At 44.8% G+C, this 21,969-nt stretch overlaps 1 protein-coding gene across 8 annotated transcripts in view; it reads left to right on the top strand.

The window, feature by feature from the left end:
* NBEA (neurobeachin) overlaps nucleotides 1–21,969 on the top strand; it is a 564,577-nt gene that overhangs the window by 444,874 nt on the left and 97,734 nt on the right. The window lies entirely within an intron of this gene.

The raw sequence follows: 21,969 nt of genomic DNA, 5'->3' as shown, positions 1-21,969 counted from the left end.
TGTAATTCCCCTCCACAAGGAAAATGATGCTCCAGATTCCAAATCCATCCTGAAGATGTCACTGACAATAATCTTCAAAGTGCGGCCAGCGAGAGTGGGCTGTGTGTTTGCTGGATGATATACTACAAATGACAGGAAGAATTATGCCAGAGACGACGAATCTGTAACATATTATTAAGCAATTTCATGTGAATAACGGGGATAAAAGGATAATGGATGAGGGTGTCATTATTACCTTGGTGTAGAGAGAAAGCAAATGCAAAGGTAGGACGACAAGATTAATTGAGGGACGGGCGAACCATTCATCCCTCATCAGCTGTTTTCTGAGGCAGTCTCCTGAAATCTGCCTATCCTCCATATCAAAACAAAATGGTCGCCGTTGGCATTTTCATTCCCCAGGCGAGCGAGAGCTATAAAATAAACAGGTCACATATCAGCCTCGTTTTAATATATTACCCGTAAATGGCTCAATGAGGAGTGAGCTGTCTCAGATCCCACACACAAAAACCAGCTCATACGTTTACCGTTCACTTCACATGTGAGTGTCACGGCAATTAGTAAGGTATTCTGGAGAAGCCTAGAGCATTAATCGTGCTTTAAAAACTGATTTGTAATGTAGCATTCAGGCTATTACTTAAAGCTTGTCACATATTTTGCATTGTCCATGCCTGGCTGAAGTAGTAGCTTATTACTGTACCAAAAGTAAATGACCAGTCTGTGCTGTGGTAAACTAGTGTGCCTTGAGCTGTTCTCAAGTGTGCCCCCCGATGTAGAGATGCCCAAACCAGTTTACTGCCACCACCAGTTCAACTGTTATTTTGTTACCTGTGTGGACCAGTGTGATTGTTTTTTTGGTACTCTTTACCTAGCATGATCGTGGGCATCGCAGGTAAAAAAATCGCGGGCATCGCAGCCATTAAATGCACTAAAAATCGGGTGCGACGCGATGCCCGCGATTTCCCATAGGGATCAATGTTAAATTTCTCAATTGACCCGATTTTACTGTTCAATGCCTCAATTGACCCGATTTTTCCATAGGAATCAATGTTAAATGGCCCACGATCAACGTGAACCCGAAGCGTGGCGAGCGGCGGCGGTACGCGTCCTACGACCTTTTCATACCCCCACTATCCACGTCGGCGTGGAGTTGAGAATAGAATAGTGTGGCGAGCGCAGCGAGCCACCGAGCCCGAAGCGTGGCGAGGGGACGCGGATACCTTCACAGGTAAACGCGTCCCTTCGCGGGCTTCACAGGTATCCGCGTCCCCTCGCGGGGCTCGCCACGCTTCGGGCTCGGTGGCTGGCTGCGCTCGCCACACTATTCTATTCTCAACTCCACGCCGATGTGGATAGTGGGGGTATGAAAAGGTCGTAGGACGCGTACCGCCACCCCTCGCGGGCTCGCTGCGCTCGCCACGCTTCAGGTTCACGTTGATCGTGGGGTGGCGTTAACAATTGTGGGGGCCATTTCACACTTCAGGGTGCCTATTTGGCCTCTGTAGGCCATTTAACATTGTTTCCTATGGAAAAATCGGGTCAATTGAGACATTGAACAGGAAAATCGGGTCAATTGGGACATTTAACATTGTTCCCTATGGGAAATCGCGGGCATCGCGTCGGATTTTTTAGTGCATTCAATGCCCGCGATGGGCGCCGTGCTAGGTAAAGAGTACCGTTTTTTTTTATATGGGGGCCAATAGGATTTAGTGTTTTTCCTGTGGGGGACCAATGTGTTTTGCCCTGAGGGGATCTTATGGTGTGCCTTGGCAATTTTTGAAATCTTATTTAGAGTGCCGCAAGGTAAAAAGGTTGAAAATCACTGCTCTACACCCTCTTTTCTACTAGAAAGGAATCTAGGACGCGAGGGCATGAGTACAGATTAGTAGAAAAAAAGATTTCCTTCACCTAGTGGAAAGAATTTCTTTACGGTCAGAACAGTCAAACTTTGGAACTCTCTTCCCGGAGAGGTGGTGTCGGCTGGCTCAATAAATGCGTTCAAGGCAAAGTTGGACAAACATTTACTGGATAAAAACATCCATGGGTACAAATAAGAAATATAGGGGGAAATTTACTAAAGGAAATTTGTAAAAAAATAGGTGTATTTGTATCCAGAAATACACTTATTTTTTACATTTACTATTCCGAAAATACGGCAATTCGCAGTCGTATTGATGTGCTATCAATACGAATATGAATTGCCGTATTTTCGGGATAGTAAATGTCAAAAATAAGTGTATTTCTGGATACAAATACACCTATTTTTTACAAATTTCCTTTAGTAAATTTCCCCCATAATCTGTCTGTAAATATCAGAACCTACCAAATCAGCAATGGATAATCTATACTAGGTTGAACTAGATGGACTCAAGTCTTTTTTCAGCCTTACCTACTATGTAACTACATGGTTAAATGTTACTGTTATTTACATTCTACAGTTACAGTTATAGTTTTGCATCTTGATTATTTTCTTGTTCTTGGCAGTAACAGCAGCAAAACAATGGGGGGAGGGTACATTGCCCTCTGTGAGGACACCTGACTGATCTGAGAAATGGGCATGCCATTTAGTGGTCTGGGCTACTACCAGACACACAGGAGGAAGCTTCTCGCTCAGAGCTTACGGTGGAACATTATAAGATTTTCCGCTGATTGGCACATTCTGTGAATTCCACCATCTGGCGCCCGGTCACAGGATTTGACAGTGAATAAGCCCAGGGTTTCTATGTGACGGCTGTTATTCCATTTGTAGATCTGTGAGTTGCTGCTCTTTAATCTGCAGAACACCAGATACAAAATGCTTTCTACTGTAGTTCTTGAAGTTTAATCTGAAACATAATTATACATTTAGCTGATAATTTAATATTAGAGGAGGGAGGTCTGCTTTCCCTCCATTATTACTAGGCAGAAAATGATCCATTATGTTGTGATCCAGCACAGTGACTGTCACAGCAAGGGCCATCTGTTCTAAGCAGTGGCCTATTGCAGAACGCTAGAAAAGCAATAGAGAAACTAAAGTATAACCTACTAATAAATGATAGTAAATCTGCTCCAAAGCATTTCAATTCTAGCTGGTAAAATGCATACACTTTAATCCTGCTGCAACCTCCTTCCAACCACTATACATGGACCTATTGGCCTCCTATTTGCAGCTGTCACTGATGCAATAGATATTAAAATATGGGAAGGACTAGTGGACCAGCTGAGCCCAGCTCTGGAAGACACCAGCAGGTCTGCAAACCATTGTGTGACAGGCGGAGTCTCCTTCCTGCTTTGCTTTCGTGAAATGTGCTGGTCATGAAGCTCCTAGTTTAAAAGGGGTATGTGTTGACCAGTGACGGTCGACTGGGCTTAAGTCGACACCTGAAACAGGTCGATGTGGCTAAGGTCAACTGGGTCGGACGGTCGACACAAGCATTAGGTTGACAATGAAAGTGTCGACATGAGTTTTTCACTTTTTTTGCCTCGAATGTCGACATAGTCAACAAGTGTGCTGCGTCCCCTCCCATGGCTCGCGCCACGCTCACTATGCCTAAGGCACACTATTTTGTCTCCCACCATGCCGTAGAGGTTGGTAGGGTATGAATTACCGCCTACTTAAACAATAAATGCAAAAAACTCATGTCGACCTTTTCACTGCCGACCTTCCCATTGTCGACATTATGACCCTATCCATCTTAGTCTTTTAAGCCCAATACCCTCCGTGCTATAGGCAGTACTGTATATATGAGAAGACACATGTGCACAGCACGGATATCTCTAAAAGCTGGACTGTAATAGCGGATGTCGGGAAACTCCGCTCTAGAGTGATTCTCACCGTAACCTATTCTATGCTTTGCCATGATCCTTCATACCATAACCTGGGGTCCTGTAAAAATGTCCTTTGCTCTATATTATAAAAGAAAACTTGGTACTTGTGTACTAGCACGGCGCCCATCGCATCGCAGACCATATCGCATGCGATGCGATATTGGCCGATGTTTTACAATGTCATACAATTTTAAAATTGTATGGCATTGTATATGGCATACAATGCGATGGGATGCGATTATAAATTGTATAAGCACCCTAATGGGTGCTTACAATGCTTAAATGCACCCCCACGGCACCCCCCAAGTATAAACGTGAACCCGAAGCGTGGCGAGCGCAGCGGTACGCGTCTTACGACCTTTTCATACCCCCACTATCCACGTCGGCGTGGAGTTGACTTTATAAAGTGTGGCGAGCGCAGTGAGCCACCGAGCCCGAAGCGTGGCGAGCGCAGCGGATACCTTCACAGGTATACGCGTCCCCTCGCGGGCTTCACAGGTATCCGCCTCCCCTCGCGGGGCTCGCTGCGCTCGCCACGCTTTGGGCTCGGTGGCTCGCCACACTTTATAAAATCAACTCCACGCCGACGTGGATAGTGGGGGTAAAGGTCGTAGGACGCGTACCACCGGCGCTCGCCACGCTTCGGGTTCATGTTTATACTTGGGGGTGGCGTGGGGGTGCATTTAAGCATTGTAAGCACCCATTAGGGTGCTTAAAAGCACCCATTAGGCTGCTTATACAATTTAATATCGTATATGGGTCAAAATCGCATCGCATGCCATCGGGTGTATGGCATGCGGTGCGATAAAAAAAACGGGCGACTAATTATCGTGGGCGCCGTGCTAGTACACAAGTACCGAAAACTTTTATCATTTCTCTATTTAGTTTTTAAGGTTACCTAATTTTTTTATCGACCGCTTTGGTCAAGTTTACGGTATGCCCACAGTCCAACAAAAACATATATACGCCCCATGCAGCTCTATTACCCCGGCTTTATTGACTATGTATTATATATAGTTTTTGGGCAGCAGTTCATGGTGATCGTTCTGCAGCGTTGTCCAATGGCTGTGGGAGAATAGGCTAATTTTGATAAGCCAATTACACAATTCATTCATAGCAAGCAAAAAGTAAAGTTGTCACTCCTATATACTTTATAACAGGTCGGACATGCCATGGTAATTTGGACACTTAAACACCCACTCTGATGGCACTAATTAGTTAGCTGTCTGTTTCCTGCGAGTGAATGGGGAAGCTAAAAATGCATTCTTTGTCCTGCGCTGGCAGAAGAGCCGCTCTGTGAAAACTTTAGTTGTAAAGAGAAAGTGTTTCCGATGAACCCATTCAAAGTTCATCAGAGGGGAGTTATAGATGTCTAATGAGAGTAATGGTTAATAGCATGGCTGGGTAATGTGTGTAGATCTATTATCAATTCATCGGTCTATACATATAAAACCATTCAAAAGCTCATATACACATACGGGACCTTAATCGGAATTTACCACAAATAAAAGGGCAACATTTGGCCTACTGGCTGCAGATCCCAAGTACAACTAAATCTGGCTCATCCCTCCCCACCTAAGTATTAGGATCTGATAAGCAGGGGTACAAAAGCGCTGGGGCTTGTCTAGTAATGCGGTACAGAGCACATACCATACCTCCCAACTGTCACGATTACAGCGGGACAGTCACGATTTTCGGGTTCTGTCCCGCTGTCCCACCCGCGGCAGGCATTGTCCCGCTGCGGGGGTGGCAGTTGGGAGACCCCCCAATCTAATAGAATAGACACTGTGCGCATGCGCACAGCGTCTATTCTCGTATGAAAATGAGGTTGCGGCTAATTAGCATAAGCCACACCCTCATTTGCATACACCCGCCCCCTTTTAGGGCGCTGCGCGAGTGTCCCTATTTCCCCAACACAGAAGTTGGGAGGTATGCATACACATTACAGTGAATGGCCGGAGGGAGCAGATGATTGGTGCCCGTTTCTATTGGGCCATATGACATGCCAATCGAACAACAAAGTTTTGTGTTTTCTTTATACAATTCTAATGAAGATAATGGCAGCTTTCCCAAGCTGAGTATTAACCATGATTTATTTTTGAAAAGTAAACCTTCATGACAATGTAACCTTGCTGTTTAAGCCACAGTTGAAGTGCTTTAGCTTCATTTGCATTCATGCGTGTTTTTGGCCATAAACCTGACCAACCAGATGTAGCCTATGGCTGTTGTCATTCTCGACTTGAAACTCGCACTACTGCTCGAGCTCCAGTAAGTCGAGTCTTCGAACAGGCAAATATATAAGAAGCCGTTATTGTACATTGAACACGTCGGTATGCCCCTCTGAGGCCCATCCCAGGCCCCTAGGTGTAAGAGGCTGCAAGTGTACACTGCACATTGCAAAATACCGCACACTTAAGGCAAGTAAGATGCAGATGGAAAAAAAGCGACTTAAGGTTATGTCCAACGCGGAATGAGATCCATGGTGTACATAGTGATGTGAGAAGGGAAGTAGGCCCTTTTTCAACATAAAAAAAATCTGAGGAAGCCATGTCTGATGGGGATGCGGTCATTTGGTCTACTGCATTATGGTCGACAGTCATTAGGTCGAATCCATTAGGTCGACATGCTAAAAGGTCGACATGACTCTAGGTCGACATGGGAAAAGGTCGACATGATTCTAGTTCGAAAGGTCATTAGTTCGACAGGTCATTAGTTCGACAAGGTCATTAGTTCGACATTGTCTATGTCGACATTCACAAGGTCGACATGGAGTTTTTCACTGTTTTTTGAGCCAACATGTGCCGACAGGCGGTATTTCATGCCCTACCATCCACTAGGGCGTGGTGGGAGAATAAAATAGTGTGCCGAGCGTAGCGAGGCACCGTGCCCGACGCATAGCGAGCGCAGCGAGCGATGCGAGGGGATGCAGTGCACTTTAAACTGTGTCCATGTCGACTGTGTTGACATTCAGGTAAAAAAACAGTGAAAAACCCCATGTCGACCTTGTGAATGTCGACATAGACAATGTCGAACTAATGACCTGTCGAACTAATGACCTTTCAACCTAGAATCGTGTCGACCTTTTCCCATGTCGACCTAGAGCCATGTCGACCTTTTAGCATGTCGACCTAATGGATTCGACCTAATGACTTTCGACCATAATGCAATAGACCAAATGATCCCAACCCGTCTGATGGTCCACTCTCCCCATGATTCAGTGACTTGTACCATTTTCTGATTAATATAACATATTGAGGATCTTAGGCTCACCATCCTCAAGATCGATTGATAGTAAAAAGGTCAACAAGGCCAACATGTAAATTGTCAATATTGACGTAGTTTGATAGGTTTAAATGATCACCCGGTTCAAAAATGTTGACGTTTATATGGTCGAAACAAAAAAGTTGACACGTTTTTTTCATGATTATTATGGATTTTCTAAAATAACAAAATGTCAACGGTTTTAACGTTGTCACCTTTAGTCAAGGTTGACCAATTACCTTTTGACTATCGCATGTCGACCTATTGACTGTCACCCCTTTTACTTTCGATCTATCAGTCAGTTTCTAATGGGTCCACCGTATCCATTTTTTTTATACTTACCACTCTTACAACCACAGCTGCAGCAGCGTGGAATTCTCCACAAGATTGTCTGCCTCGCCATTTTTCTGGAGATCTGCGTTGTGCATAGCATTGTTTCAGTTGTCCGATTCTCTCTCATAAGGTGCTCCCACAGCATCTGTTGGCTGAGCTCAGGACTTTGACTGTGGCCATTTTGTCAGTCAGTTGTAGATTTGTTGGTTATTATTCTCTTGCCTCATCCAATTTTGGGCAGTCTTTAGTAGTCAGATGCGCTCACATTTCCTCTCCAGCGCTTTGGTATTAGGACATTGAGTTTTGTGATGATCAGGACTTTTGGCTACTAATCTTGTCACTAATCGTTTAGGAAATCTAAAATGATGTCCTTAATTCTAATAGAAATTTATGTACTGTAACATTAAGGCCGATATCCTATTACACCGAAATATTTTCGGTCAATGCAAATGTCTTTGTATAGTGATTAATGATGATGGCCATTATTGCAGTGTCCAACTAGCAGACGTTTTTATCAGCCTACAAAAAATTGAGTTACGATCGGGCAAAAACTCATGGGAACAGGGATAAGTCCCCGATCCTTTGTGTTTTTGCCTGTCCGATGATTAGATGAGGCATGCAAAGCACAAGACCCAATAACAGTGGGTATCCGTGCTATCAACCTTTAGCAGCGGTGCTAGTAGGATAGCGCCCTAAAGCTGTCCATACACTAGACCGACCTGCATATGACCTGATCGTTGCAGGTCTTAAGAACGATGGAACGAGCAATCATATGTGCTTTAAAAGCATATACTATCTGCTTACATTCATGAGCAAAGCCGAAAGATTATGCGGCATCCTACCGATATACCTCAGGATGTGCACACAAACGATCACATGACCCTTCAAAATTGTTCATACACGATATCGCTGTAGTGCAGGCATGTTCAAGCTATGGCCCTCAAGCTGTTGTGAAACTACAAGTCCCATCATGCCTTGCCATAGTTTTACTATTAGGGAATACTAAAACTATGGCAAGGCATGCTGGGATTTGTAGTTTCACAATAGCTGGAGGGCCATAGTTTGGACATGTCTGCTCTAGTGTATGGTCAGTTTTACAGTGATGAGGTTTTTTGTTCTTTGTGATGTATGGGTGTATTGGTTCAGGTGACTGCCAACTCTCCAATAATCTTTCTAAACTGTGCAGTTGGTTACATTTGTTTCCACTTTGGGTCTGATGGGGCTTCACTCCTGATGTAGTTTGGTTACATGAAAAATTTGCTGCCCTTCAACTGTGATTCTAACGTTTGGAGACTTTTCCTCGTCTTTTTGGCACTATACATCCATTCTATGGTGCAGTTATCATTATAGCTTTGTAGGAGATCTGTCCAGACCTAAAGGTAGACTCAGATACGCCAATTTTTTTTTTTTTTTTTTCATTTGTGAGCATATTTCATTTCATTTTTCGTATTTGTTTATGATATTGTACAATAGTGTGTATATATAATGTCGGTGAGCCTCTGAAACACTGCCATCTGCTGGCAGAGAGTGAAACTACACCTCTTTCTCACACATGCACAAACACAGAAGGTAGCAGACTAGCTTTCGAAGCCATTGCTTAAAGCGGGCTTACTACTTATGTATAAAAACAGCATTCCTTATAAATAGCAATGACCATGCCCACAGGCTGTAGGAGGGTCTGAGGACGGGGTTTGTCCCCCGAAACGTCACCCATTGTTTGCCACTAAAAGTTTGTTGTGTACGTTGGATGCCTCCGAGTGCCGTTTATTTTCCCATCATAGGGATATTGGATGCTATCTACATACGATTCGGGCACCTGAGCAAGTTGCAAGTATAATTTGAGTGCCAGCAGTACTGGAGGAATATATATATGTGTGGTACTTGTGTAGTTTCACGGCGCCGTGCTACTTCCGGGTTCTACGCTCGCCACAAACTATGTTAAAAAAAGTAACTTAACTCCATGCCAACATAGATAGTTCATACCTCCACTATCCATGTTGGCATGGAGTTGATTTTAAATAGTGTGGCGAGCGTAGCGAGCCACCGAGCCCGCAGCGTGGGCGAGTGAAGCGAGCCCTGCAAGGGGACTCAGACACACGGCGCCATGCTGGCGCCGTGAAACTACACAAGTACCATATATATATATATATATATATATATATATATATATATATACACACACACACATGCATGCATGCATGCATGCATGCATGCATACATACATAGGCACAGACGTGCATGTGTGTGTGTCTGTATAACTGAGATATTTTCTATTTGTCTCTAATTACATAACTGATGCTGTTACTGTGACCAGTGTTTGATCACGCCACAGCAGGATTCTATTACTGCTATATAAGCATGCATGTGTGATGTGTGAATGTAGCATGTATGTGTAATCTATGTGCACACATCACTGTCCGTCCCCCCTTCTTTGTGTCATCACATTTTAAGTTCTTTTCATAAGGTCTGATAATTACTTTTCTCCCTCTCCAATAATGGTATTACTGCAAGGTCACATTTAGTCTTGGTGGTAATGCCATTTAATTACTGTGTGAATAGGTATGTAATTGAAACAAAAAGCATTGTTCCCGTCTCTCCCTCGCCCCACTCTGCCTGGAGCCCATCCTGTCAGACCGAGCGCGTGAAACTCCTTCTCTGGTGGTGTGATTAGATTGGGGCTGAACTCTCCAGCTGGCAGGGCTGTCTATGACTGCCGGCGCCCTGTCCCCTGTGCTTGTCATTTCATGACACTTCTGACAGGATGGGGACAGCAGCCCCAGACAGGTTCATTAGATAGCTTTTTCTAACACTCAGAAAAAAGATATATACAGTGTATATATATAATTTATATGAAGCCCATAATTCCGTGCAGCGCTGAAGAGCCCTTTATGTTGTGTTGCAGCAGAGCCATGTTTGCAGAAAGTGTGATCTGTTCTGCGTTCACCTCATTGTGTATTATTACACTGTGCATTGTCCACACAGAGAGGCAGGTGCTCTCACTGCACAGAGGAGATGGGAACTGCATCCCTACCAGGCAGGTGTACATTAGGTCGGCATTGCAGTGTTGGTATTGAACATGTTGACCTATTCATACTGTAGACCGTCCGCGTGTCCACACTGATGTGCAGTGTCACCTATGTTTTTACTTGTTTTGTTATTTCTCTCCCTAACATTAACCCTAAGCCTAATGGAAATTATGACAATGTCAACATTTCCTATGTCGACATTCTGCCAATGTCAGTGTTTTGCATTTCTGCTGTTGACATTATAGACGTAGGGGCATGTTTACGAAGATGCAGGTTTTTTAGAAGTGGAGATGTTTATCATGTCAACCAATCAGATTGTTAATATCTTCTAGAGCAGGCATTCCAAACCGCGGTCCTCAAGGAACACCCAGGGTTTAGTGATATCCAGGGATCAGCACAGATGGTTTAAATCAGAATAACTAGGGTACTTATTAAGTCACCTGTGCTTAAGCCTGTATATCACTTAAGCCCCGTACACACAGGGGAGATATATTGCTCAGCAATATATTGCTAGCAATACATTGCTGAGCAATATATTGCTCAGTTTCTCCTTTTCATCAGCGACCAGAGATGGTCGCTGATGAGAAGGAACCTCTGCCGGGCGGTGCCGAAGAGGTAATCAGCTGGTCGCAGGAGCAAGCTCCTGTGACCAGCGATTAGAATGGGGCTGAAAACGGGAGCGCGCACCCGGCGATTTATCGCTAGGGCACACTCCCATCACTGGCAATATGGCCGCCTGCGACCATATTTCCAGCAATTTCAGCCCCTATCGCCCCCGTGTGTACACAGCTTAAAACCTGCGCTTGGGGACCGAGGTTGGGAATGCCTGCCCTAGAGGGTGCTAGATTAATGATATAGGGAATCTGCTTGCTATGGCCAACACCTCCACTTCTTCTAAAAACCTGCACCTTAGTTAATGTACCCCTTAGTACCTGATCTACTGTACATACTCTACCAGACAAATGGTATATGCAATATAGTGGAATTCTATTTGTCTAGTAAGAAATGTGGGGTGAAATGTAATAGGATTAGAGATTCAGAAAGTGAGAGATCTGGTAAAAAATGTCCCGTTTTTTTTTTTTAAAGCGGCAATCATTTACACATCAAAATCAAACTGGTTTTGCAATGTAAATGAGTGCTGCTTAAAAAAAAACTGGACATTTCTTACCAAATCTCTCACTTTCTGAATCTCTCATCCTATTACATTTCACCCGTGATTTCTGTACTCTTTACCTAGAACGGCGCCCATCGCGACCATCGAATGCACTAAAAAACGGGTGCGATGCGATGGCCGCGATTTCCCATAGGGACCAATGTTAAAAGTGAGATTGGACGCGATTTTAGTGTTCAATGCCTCAATGCCCGCGATTTTTCCATAGGAAACAATGTTAAATGGGCCACAGAGCCCTAATAGTCCCCCTGAAGTCTGAAATGGCCCCCACAATTTTTAACGGCACCCCACGATCAACGTCAACCCGAAGCGTGGCGAGCGCAGCGAGCCCGCGAGGGGCGGCGGTACGCGTCCTCCGACCTTTTCATACCCCCACTATCCACGTCGGCGTGGAGTTGAGAATAGAATAATGTGGCGAGCGCAGCGAGCCACCGAGCCCGAAGCGTGGCGAGCGGACGCGGATACCTTCACAGGTAAACGCGTCCCCTCGCGGGCTTCACGGGTGTCCGCGTCGCCACGCCCACCTGTGAAGCCCGCGAGGGGACGCGTATAACTGTGAAGGTATCCGCGTCCCCTCGCGGGGCTCGCTGCGCTCGCCACGCTTCGGGCTCGGTGGCTCGCTGCGCTCGCCACACTATTCTATTCTCAACTCCACGCCGACGTGGATAGTGGGAGTATGAAAAGGTCGGAGGACGCGTACCGCCGCCCCTCGCGGGCTCGCTGTGCTCGCCACGCTTCGGGTTCACGTTGATCGTGGGGTGGCGTTAAAAATTGTGGGGGCCATTTAAGACTTCAGGGGACTATTAGGGCTCTGTGGCCCATTTAACATTGTTTCCTATGTAAAAATCGCGGGCATTGAGGCATTTAACACTAAAATCGCGTCCAATCTGACTTTTAACATTGATCCCTATGGGAAAATCGCGGGCATCGCGTCGCACCCGTTTTTTATGTACCCGCGATGCCCGTGATTTTTTACCCCCGACGCCCGCGATGCTAATCGCGGGCACCGTTCTAGGTAAAGAGTACCGTGATTTCTAATCTCATTATTTCTGTCATTAACGGCAAAGCTGGAACTTGCACTAACAAAAGTAGCATTTTGCCTTGTTTCACCAGATCACTAAAAATGAAATTCATTGTAGACCACAGTAATGTGGCCACTAGGGGGCCTAGACCATGTAATGCTCGTTAGAATTACTATAGGACATGCTATTGTCTCACCTTGTGCTTTGTGCTGTTATTAGAATCCTCTATGAAATTATACAGGAATTAATGGAGTGCACTAAGTACACTTGTAATTATGCATAGACATTTTCTGATCCAGTAATTAATTGTTACTTTAAACACTTGCTATCCCCTTTCATAAATGGTTCCTTTTAGTTGTATTTATTTATATTAAGTCAGGGTTGCCTTCCTGACCCTCTCCATGAGGGAGAAAATGCTCTGTCCCTGGACTTCCCTGGTAATGTATGATTGCCATCACCTGTGGGGAGTTAGGTCATTGATAAGAAAGGTGTTTCACCACAGGTGATGGCAATCATACATTTCTCCCTCATGGAGAGGGTCAGGAAGGCAAGTATGTCTTAAGTTGAATTATCTCTTAAGCCCCGTACACACGGGGGGAGATATATTGCCCAGCAATATATTGCTAGCTATATATTGCTGAGCAATATATTGCCCAGTGTCTCCTTTGCATCAGCGACCAGAGATGGTCGCTGATAAAAAGGACCTCTGCTGGGGGAGCTGCAGAGGTAATTAGCTGGTCGCAGGAGCAAGCTCCTGCGACCAGCGATTACAATGGGGCAGAAAACGGGAGCGTGTACCCGGCGATTTATCGCTGGTGCGCACTCCAATCACTGGCAATATGGTCGCCTGCGACCATATTCCCAGTGATTATAGCCCCTATCGCCCCCGTGTGTACACAGCATAACCCTAACACCTCCAATTTCAGTATAGATAATAGTAGGAATCCTACATTCGGGCAACCGCAGTGCTAAACACCTTGCCATCGTGCTGGGACCACACAACTTCAGAAATTCTACTAACTAGGTATACAGATGTACATTAAGAGGTAGAATTTGCCTCTGCAGGATCGCATGCGATGTATCACATGTGGTCCCTTTGCATGCGATATATCACATGCGATCCCGGCCAAGCCTGCCTGTCTCAGAGATTACTTCTGCAGCCAGTGCGACTCGCAGGCTCTGATGCAATGCTCACGTGACTGCGCATCGCATCGGACCTGCTGTCATTCACCTGCAATCTGGGCTGTTTTCCTGCGATTAATTGCTGTAATCGCAGAAAAAGAGCCCAAATTGCAGCTGAATTGCCTAGTGTATGGGGACCTGAAGATAATAGCTTTTATTGATACATTTGGAGGGGAAAAGGATTTAACTCAGTTAATAGTGCCTGCCTGTCTGTCATTCTTATGGTCAGGTATGTGATGGTGCAGACTTTTGCCTCTGATTGTCTACATGTTGTTACTGGCAGCCACTTGCTCTGGTTTTTCCTGTCACTTTGACAATAAATACTTGGATTAGGTCCTGGACCACCATCCTGAGGCATCCCTACAAAAGCCTCAAAGCCCCCCACGGTGCCTAGGCCACAGTTTGGGAACCACTGGACTATTATTTCATACTTAAATACAGCGTGTTTCTTTTTCCCCTAAGCGTGCTGTGCAGTGTACCTTAGCAGGCCACTTACACAGTCCTATTTTGCACGTTTTGGCCAGAGGTATTGAGATTGATTTGAGTTGGAAAGGGGTACATACACCCTAAATGATGATATAAACGATATGCATGATAATGACCACTGGTAACGTAGGATATCGCTAGCAAGAGCTGTGATGCTGAATGCAACTTGACCCCGCAAACGCCCCCCCCCCTCTGTCACTCCCCACACTCGCCATCAGCAAGTTTGTATGCACTTGCCAATGCCAGCTACCCCACCGGTTGCCATCGCTCTCGATATCCCGCTCGCTGGGTGCACATTGTCTAATGTGTACCCAGAGTTTAGAATCTGTATGCAGATTACATAAGGGTACTAAAAAAAAAACATACACTAGGGCAATGCACATGCAATTTGGGCTTTTTTCATATGATTGTGGCAATCAATCACATGATAAGTGTCCAAAATGCATGATTGACAACATGCTCGAGTCTATGTGCGGTCCTGTGCGCATCGCACCGGGGTCTGCGAATCTGGTGGATTGCTTCTGAGCCGAGCAGCCTTGGCTGATATCACATGCGATAGATCACATGCAAAAGGACCGCTCGCATGCGATCCACATTCCTGGGAGGCTCAAGCGGGGGATCATGGGCGACTTCTCCGAGGGCAGAAGTTGCCCTAGTGCATGCCCAACTTTAGTGTTGCAAATCTATTTATCTATCTGTAATTCTCATGAGATATCGCTGCAGCAGAGGTCACGATGTCTGTAAATACTTATAAATCCAGTCTCCTCGGGCTTAGGTGCCAAGATGTGGATCTTTTAATGGACATTTCATTCAAAACAATTCCCCACCACTTCCTCTTCACAAGCTGTATCCCAAGTAAATCCTCAGCCATTAATGTTAATGGATACATACCTTGAGGGATTGATTCTAGATAATTAGAGCAATTAAAAGGGCATTGTTATTGAGAAAAACGAGTGTTTACAATGCTTTCCATAATTTCCTTGTTTACAGCGGATATATATCATCGAACCGTTCAACCACATTCAGTTAGATTTTATATAGTACAGAATGGAGGCGGCACTCAGCGGATTTCCAATTAATATAATATGGAGTACAGCCACAGTAATAACAATCTTAGAGTTTTACTCCTTCATCAGAGACCTCTGATAAAGGAGTACAATTGCAAAATATTACGTATTATTACTGTGGCTGTAATACAGATTTTAATACTGAGTTCTGCCTTTATTGTGTAGCATAGTTACCTGTTTATTGGAGGGCCCCGGGGTCACTGCCAGCCTTTGGAAATGAGAGATCCTGCCCTTGGCTCAGACACTGCTGGACTCAGACTATTGTCACGCTTGTTGCATGCCTGTGTTTGTACTGACGCCACCAGAAATACGCCCACTTCCTGTTTAGATCGATTCGCTATTTTTTACGCTATTTGGGCTTGAGCACCCCAACGATCAGTATGTACAGTATGCATAGTCAGACCCTGAATCCCAGGCATAACCTGGTTATTCCTTGATACAGCGTCAGAAACCAGGGGTTTATCTGTGAAGACCCTAAAGCTGGCCAATCACTGCGATTTAGCCACTTTGTTCCCGATTCCGATGGATCGGGATGAGAAATCAGGTTAAAAGGGGCCAAGGCTCATGTGTTTGACATCCGATCCGATGCGCGGTCTCGTGTTCATCCAAGTTGGAGATCGGACATGCTGCACGTCCAAACTAATGCTGGGTACACACCAGGACGACTAGGGCCCGATCCCCTCAATCTAGATCCAATTCCGACCAATTGGATGTAGATTGTGTGGTGATTGGGCCCTTTTCTGTCCTGGTGTGGACCGATACCAATCCGATGCGCGGTCCCGTGGGTTGGTCGGTCGTTATTCAGATCCTACCTGCTGCAGGTAGGATCTCAATGATGGCCATACAGCCGGGTGCGGGTCACCATCGGATCTGACCCGCTCACGGTGCACATCGTGAGCGGGTCGTGCCCCCCGCGTCACCGTGAGCGGGTCGGACGAGACACTGACGACCCGCTCACGATGTGCATCGTGAGCGGGTCGCCCTGGTGTGTACCCTACATTAGACTCCAACACCACCCTGCTGCGGGAAATGAGAATACATATGATATATCGTATGAAAAATAATCAATGGGATCGGCTGTGACTTCTCACAGTAGTGTAGGGGGGGGGGGGGGGGCATTTAGATGTGTTACCAACGCACCTGAATGAGGTAATAGTGTCTGATTCTTACAATACAGATTTTTCATTGATTATTCTCCAGGATTTAAAGCTGAGATTTAGCATTTTTAAAGACCAGATCAATTTGAATTAAATGCCTCTTCTAATTTGCCAAAAAATGTGCAGAGAATCAGCCCCTTTAACCCCCCCCCCCCATGGCTCCTGTTCTTATAGGATATTGTGATAAGAGATATTTCTGACCGTGACGGAACCTTGCAAATATTTCTTAAGCTACTGAGCTGTAAGAACGGTTAACCAGGGAAGGATTTATCAGCGGCATGTGACTGGCATAGAATAAAATACAGTTTTTACTTAGGATGAAGGAATTTTGCCCTTAACGGCATTACAGGAAAGCAGCCTTCATTCTGAGCGATCCTCCTGCTTACCTTTCCTTTGTACTGCTGGATGATGCTGCTCCTAAAGCGTGGTCTCTATGACAACTGGTTAAATTGGGATGGGTACCTGTCATCTAGAGTATTAGTGGGGAAAGTGTTAGTGAATACACAGTCCCATGGATGGAGCATTTCAATGTAATCCAATTTTAATTGAACTCTAGAGACTTTGATGTGCTGCACAAGGTTGGGAGAGTGTTATTCCTGGGAGAAATTATAGGAGCCCGGCACAGCTCCTCCAGTCCAGACTGTCACTACTTTAAATAAGCATTAGCATCATCAGGCTTAACCTTCCCGGTAGAACATCTCACTCCCCTCTCATCACTAATGTGCGCCGGGCTTTTCCCCGCTCTCGGTGTAGTCAGTCAATTATGTTTCAGCCTACTTTCTATGTGCATTTATTTATGTTCTAATGCTGCGGTTCTTCTGCATGATCTTGCAGGCAGAAGTCCCTGTATATAGCACCTAGCATCGCTATCTTCTGTTACCTGTTCAAATATGGGATGAATATACAGTGGTCTGCTGTCAAAATTTCAACTGCAATTGAATCAGCTCAACTATGTAACTGCTATACTGTATATGTGTCAACAGAAAGCTAACTGGCATAACTGAAAATACTGAGACTACAGCAAGGAATGTAATGGGCCACATACATCAGCAATCACAATTTATGGATTTCCAGATCCAGGGATTTTTTGGCCAGATAAATGGATTTTACAATCTATCTGACTTTGCCCACACATTACAGATTTATTTCAGTGATCAGCAGATTTTTCCATCTAACGATTGCATCTTCATATCTGGAAATTGCCCAATCGATTGTCATTTCAGCTGTTCATAATGTAAATAGATGAAGAAGACGAATTGGGAATGCCCACACATCTAAAAAAGATCCGCAGATAATACCAGATTATTAAGCATGTTTAAAAACCTGATTAAGCAATCGATTGGCGATTTTGATTGGGATTGCCAAAAGGGGGAGCCCACACATCTAAAATAAATTGTGGCAATCATCTCCATATCTGAAAATTGTCACAATTAATTGCTGATGTATGGGGCCCTTAATACTGTGTTACATGTTAAGTCTGTACATCCAGCATCATTACTGATCGTGGTATTCTTACTAATACCACAAGTTGTGTCAGGTTCTGAGGATGGAATACGTGTGATGATGTCACTGCTCATGAATCAGCATATAACTGATGGGACTACCACCATAAGAACTATATTCTCTGTTATGGGAATCACTGTATAATTTAGGTTTTAATCTCGAGCCTCCCTTTGTAAATGGTGACTGAGGTAGATAGGATGCTTATACGTGGATTTCTTTTTGCTTTAGTTCAGGATTTCATATTACAGCAGCTCGGCCCAGGAGAACATTAGTTCGGAAACATTCTGAAAGTTGGTAAAGACGTGGATCGGCGAATGTGTGTCTTTTTAGATGGAAACGGAGGCTAATTCGACAATTTATATTGCTTATATTGGCACCTACCGGCTGCTGCAACGACCAGTGGCGCCGCTGATGGCTGCCTAGGCGCTGTGCAGCGCGGCAGGCATGTGTTCCCTGCATGTAAAGTCTTAATGTAATGTATGCAATGTGCTCTCCCCCAAACCCCCTTCCCTGCTTGATGCTGCACTGTAATCCGAAAAAAATCCTACTGTGCGTTAGCACACATGGCCAATAAAGTTAATTCTATTCTATTTAGCGTCCATTTCTGCCAATGTAGATTTGCTTTTTCAAATAGCCGAATCTGCAGTGACGAGTCCTGGAGGAAAAAGGCTTCGATTGAATAGGTCCAGGCCGATATTTCCAACTATCGAAAATTTTGGGCGGGATTGAATAGATTAGCCTAAGTGAGGAATTGATTGCAGATGCGTGCAGGTGCGGCCTGCTACAGTAAATTTGCATTTGGATGGTGTGATATTCCTCCGCTGCGTTCCTGTAATACTGTACATATCCAATAACGCCCGATGCACGTCGTTACAGGAGGGAAACCACTGTCAATGTTCTGGTGTAACCTCCTGGCCCCTTTGTGTTGATCTTTCTGATTCATTCCAATGCTACCACACACATCGAATACCTGCTTATCATGTATGAATGACATCACACGTTATTACACCGCAGTGCTCATTCCATCATAGGCCCTGTTGTACCGTGTAAGCAAAATATTTCCTCTTAACTCGCCATAGATTTTATTTTGCTTCGTTTTCATGTGAGCACTGTGGTAAGACGCTTCCACGGATCTATCATACTCTTCATACCTATATATACTCTGTGTGGTACAAATGTCTATTTGGAAGGACTGTTATATGAAGGTGGGCTGTTAATATTATCTGTGTGGACTATTCCTACTTTTGATAGTAAGGTTTCCTATGTGTCTTGATCCTGACAGGTTTTTCAGCCTCGTCAGCTATGTTAATAGGTTGGAGCCCTTCTCTCTGCCATGAGCAAGCGTGACATGCAGCATGAAATGACCATCTGCTTCCTGCCCGTCACACACACTGACTTGTGAATTCACATATTAGCACCTACAATTAGGGGACAGCCCTAGAACAATGCAGCGCACATATATTTTGTGTAGATGTGCCATAAATATTATACTATACAATAGGTGTTTTGGGCTCAAGTTCATAACATGGGATTCCTTGGCTATTAGTTTTCCTATACACATGGACATCTAGGGTGAAATGTAAAAGGGTGAGAGATTCAGAAAGTGAGAGATTTGGTAAGAAATCTCCATTTTTTTTAAAGCAGCAATTATTTACACTGCAAAATCAAACTGGGTTTGCAGTGTAAATGATTGCCACTTTAAAAAAACTGTAGATTTCTTACCAAATCTCTCGCTTTCTGAATCTCTCATCCTATTAAAGTTCCCCACTAATATTACTAGTAATCCATGTTCTCAAATTGAACCAGTGTTTTGATCTGGAGTGAATCTGGAGCACATCAAGACAGACTTGTTACGGAATATCACGATTCCTCTTTACGGAAAGAAAATGGGCGGGATGCTCTAAAACAGTGGTTCCCAACCCTGGTCCTCAAGTAGCCCCAACAGTGCACGTTTTCCAGGTCACCCAGCAGGTGCACTCATTATTCAGACACATTTTAAAAGATAAAGCTAATTATGTCACTTGTGATTCTGTGTGGAGACCTGGAAAACATGCACTGTTGGGGGTACTTGAGGACTAGGGTTGGGAACCACTGCTCTAAAACAGAAATGCAGTAAAAACCCCATTATCAAGGTTTACTGCCTTTCCATATGCTCTAACCACCCTCCGCCGGGTCAGCGCTGCAGAGGGAATCGCCAGCTTTTGCTAGCAATACCCTAAAGAAGCCTATGGGCTTCTTACCGTAGCGCTGTATGAGGGATCCTTCACGGATTCCTCCCAGCATGCCCCAGGGTCACCCCCGGCCGCATCGCAAAGGACAGCTTTTATTAAGAGCTGTCCTTTGTGTTAATAATTGAATATGTTAGAGCATATACGATTATTAAGAATGCGGTACCTGGCGGAGGGCGATGTAGGGCTGCTGATGTCAGAACATCCCGCCCAGTAAGTGGTATCTGATTGCACGTTTTTTTTTTTTTAAGTCTTGAGCCACGTTTGTATGTGGTTGTAGGACTCAATTTGGAGGGAAATTACGTCCCACCATGTCATTATTAAGTTACTATATACTAGTTTATGTATTGCACATGCACAAAATGCATTTGTGAATCACCAGCGGGCTCAGTAAATGATATACCATCTGTGCCTGGCCATCGACTATTGATGGTTGCTAAACCATCGATGGCGGATAGCCATCCCTAACCTGCAGTGCATTAAGGTTTCTTGTTTTATTTTTTTAGTTTGCTCCTAGATTTGAATCCACACCTACAGATGTGGATTCAATGTTGATGGGGACACACGTGCATGTGAGACGCTCGTGCGTCCCCCATCAGATGGAACGCCTCTCCGCCGGTGATAGCCAGCTAAGGGAATCTCTCAGCCAGCGCTTGGAATCACAAGATTCCCTTAGATGGCGATCACTGGCGGAGAGGCGCTCCATCTGACGGGGGACGCACGAGCGTCTCACATGCACGTGCATCCCCACCAACATGGCAGCGGGGAGCACTTTCCCTGCCTGTCTCCGCTTCAGGGAGATGGGCAGGGTTAGGGGAATCGGGGGAGCTGAAGCAGGTGGACGAAGGGCTCCATCCGAACAGGGAGCGCAAGCTTCTCATGAGTGCGCGCCCCCTTCCGGCAGATGGTGGTGGCTGGCGGTTGGTGATCCGAATCTGGGAGTTGCTCCATCTGTATATGAGTACAGACACCCGAGAGCATCACTTCCCATCCTAGATCCTCCTTTTCAGTAATGAAATTGATCTGTCTAAATTGTGTACTGTGTGAAATCGCACATTTGTGCTTGCTCGTATTCTGAGCTAGCGATGTGCAGAGTCGTGCAAAAAATGCAGCACAAATGTCATTTTTAAGTAATGAGCTGTGCCAAAACCCATGTTCTAGCAGCAATACTTCTATGTATTATTGCTATTGGGAGTGTGTTATATGATAGAGGCACCAGCAAAAAGAGCCCACAAAAAGAAACCTCGACATTAGAAGATTATCAGTATTAGAAGATCCGCTTTCACACAAAGGCAGCTTAATTTTTATGCGCGACTCTTCCAATATTCCGGTTTATCACTAGACGCTCATTCATCTGCAGTTGGGTCTGGATGTGTTTGCTGTAGAGATGGCAGGGCCTGGTAGTGTGCTGCTGTCTGTTATTATGCAAGGTAAATGAGAGGAAAGTGGGATAACAATAAGCAGTGTGATTAAAAAAACTTTATTCAAACATGTCTGACAAGTGTTGTCCTCCGAGACCATTCAATCATACCAGATTGTCTTCATTTTGTATTTCCCATAGGTTCCTGTTAGAGTCAAAAGCAGCTGATCCTCAAGGACTAACCTTTTTCTAATTTATCTCTTCTATTAAGTGATGATAATGAATTCACAGAGAAAGGTTCTTCAGAAAAGCGCAAATTTCCTATTAACGGAGTTAGAAAAATAAATATTTCACTATATAAATGGATGT

Source organism: Crinia signifera, chromosome 2 (assembly GCF_055691185.1).
Source record: "Crinia signifera chromosome 2, ASM5569118v1, whole genome shotgun sequence".
Classification (NCBI taxonomy): Eukaryota; Metazoa; Chordata; class Amphibia; order Anura; family Myobatrachidae; genus Crinia; species Crinia signifera.
This window is presented reverse-complemented; position numbering and strand designations above follow the sequence as displayed.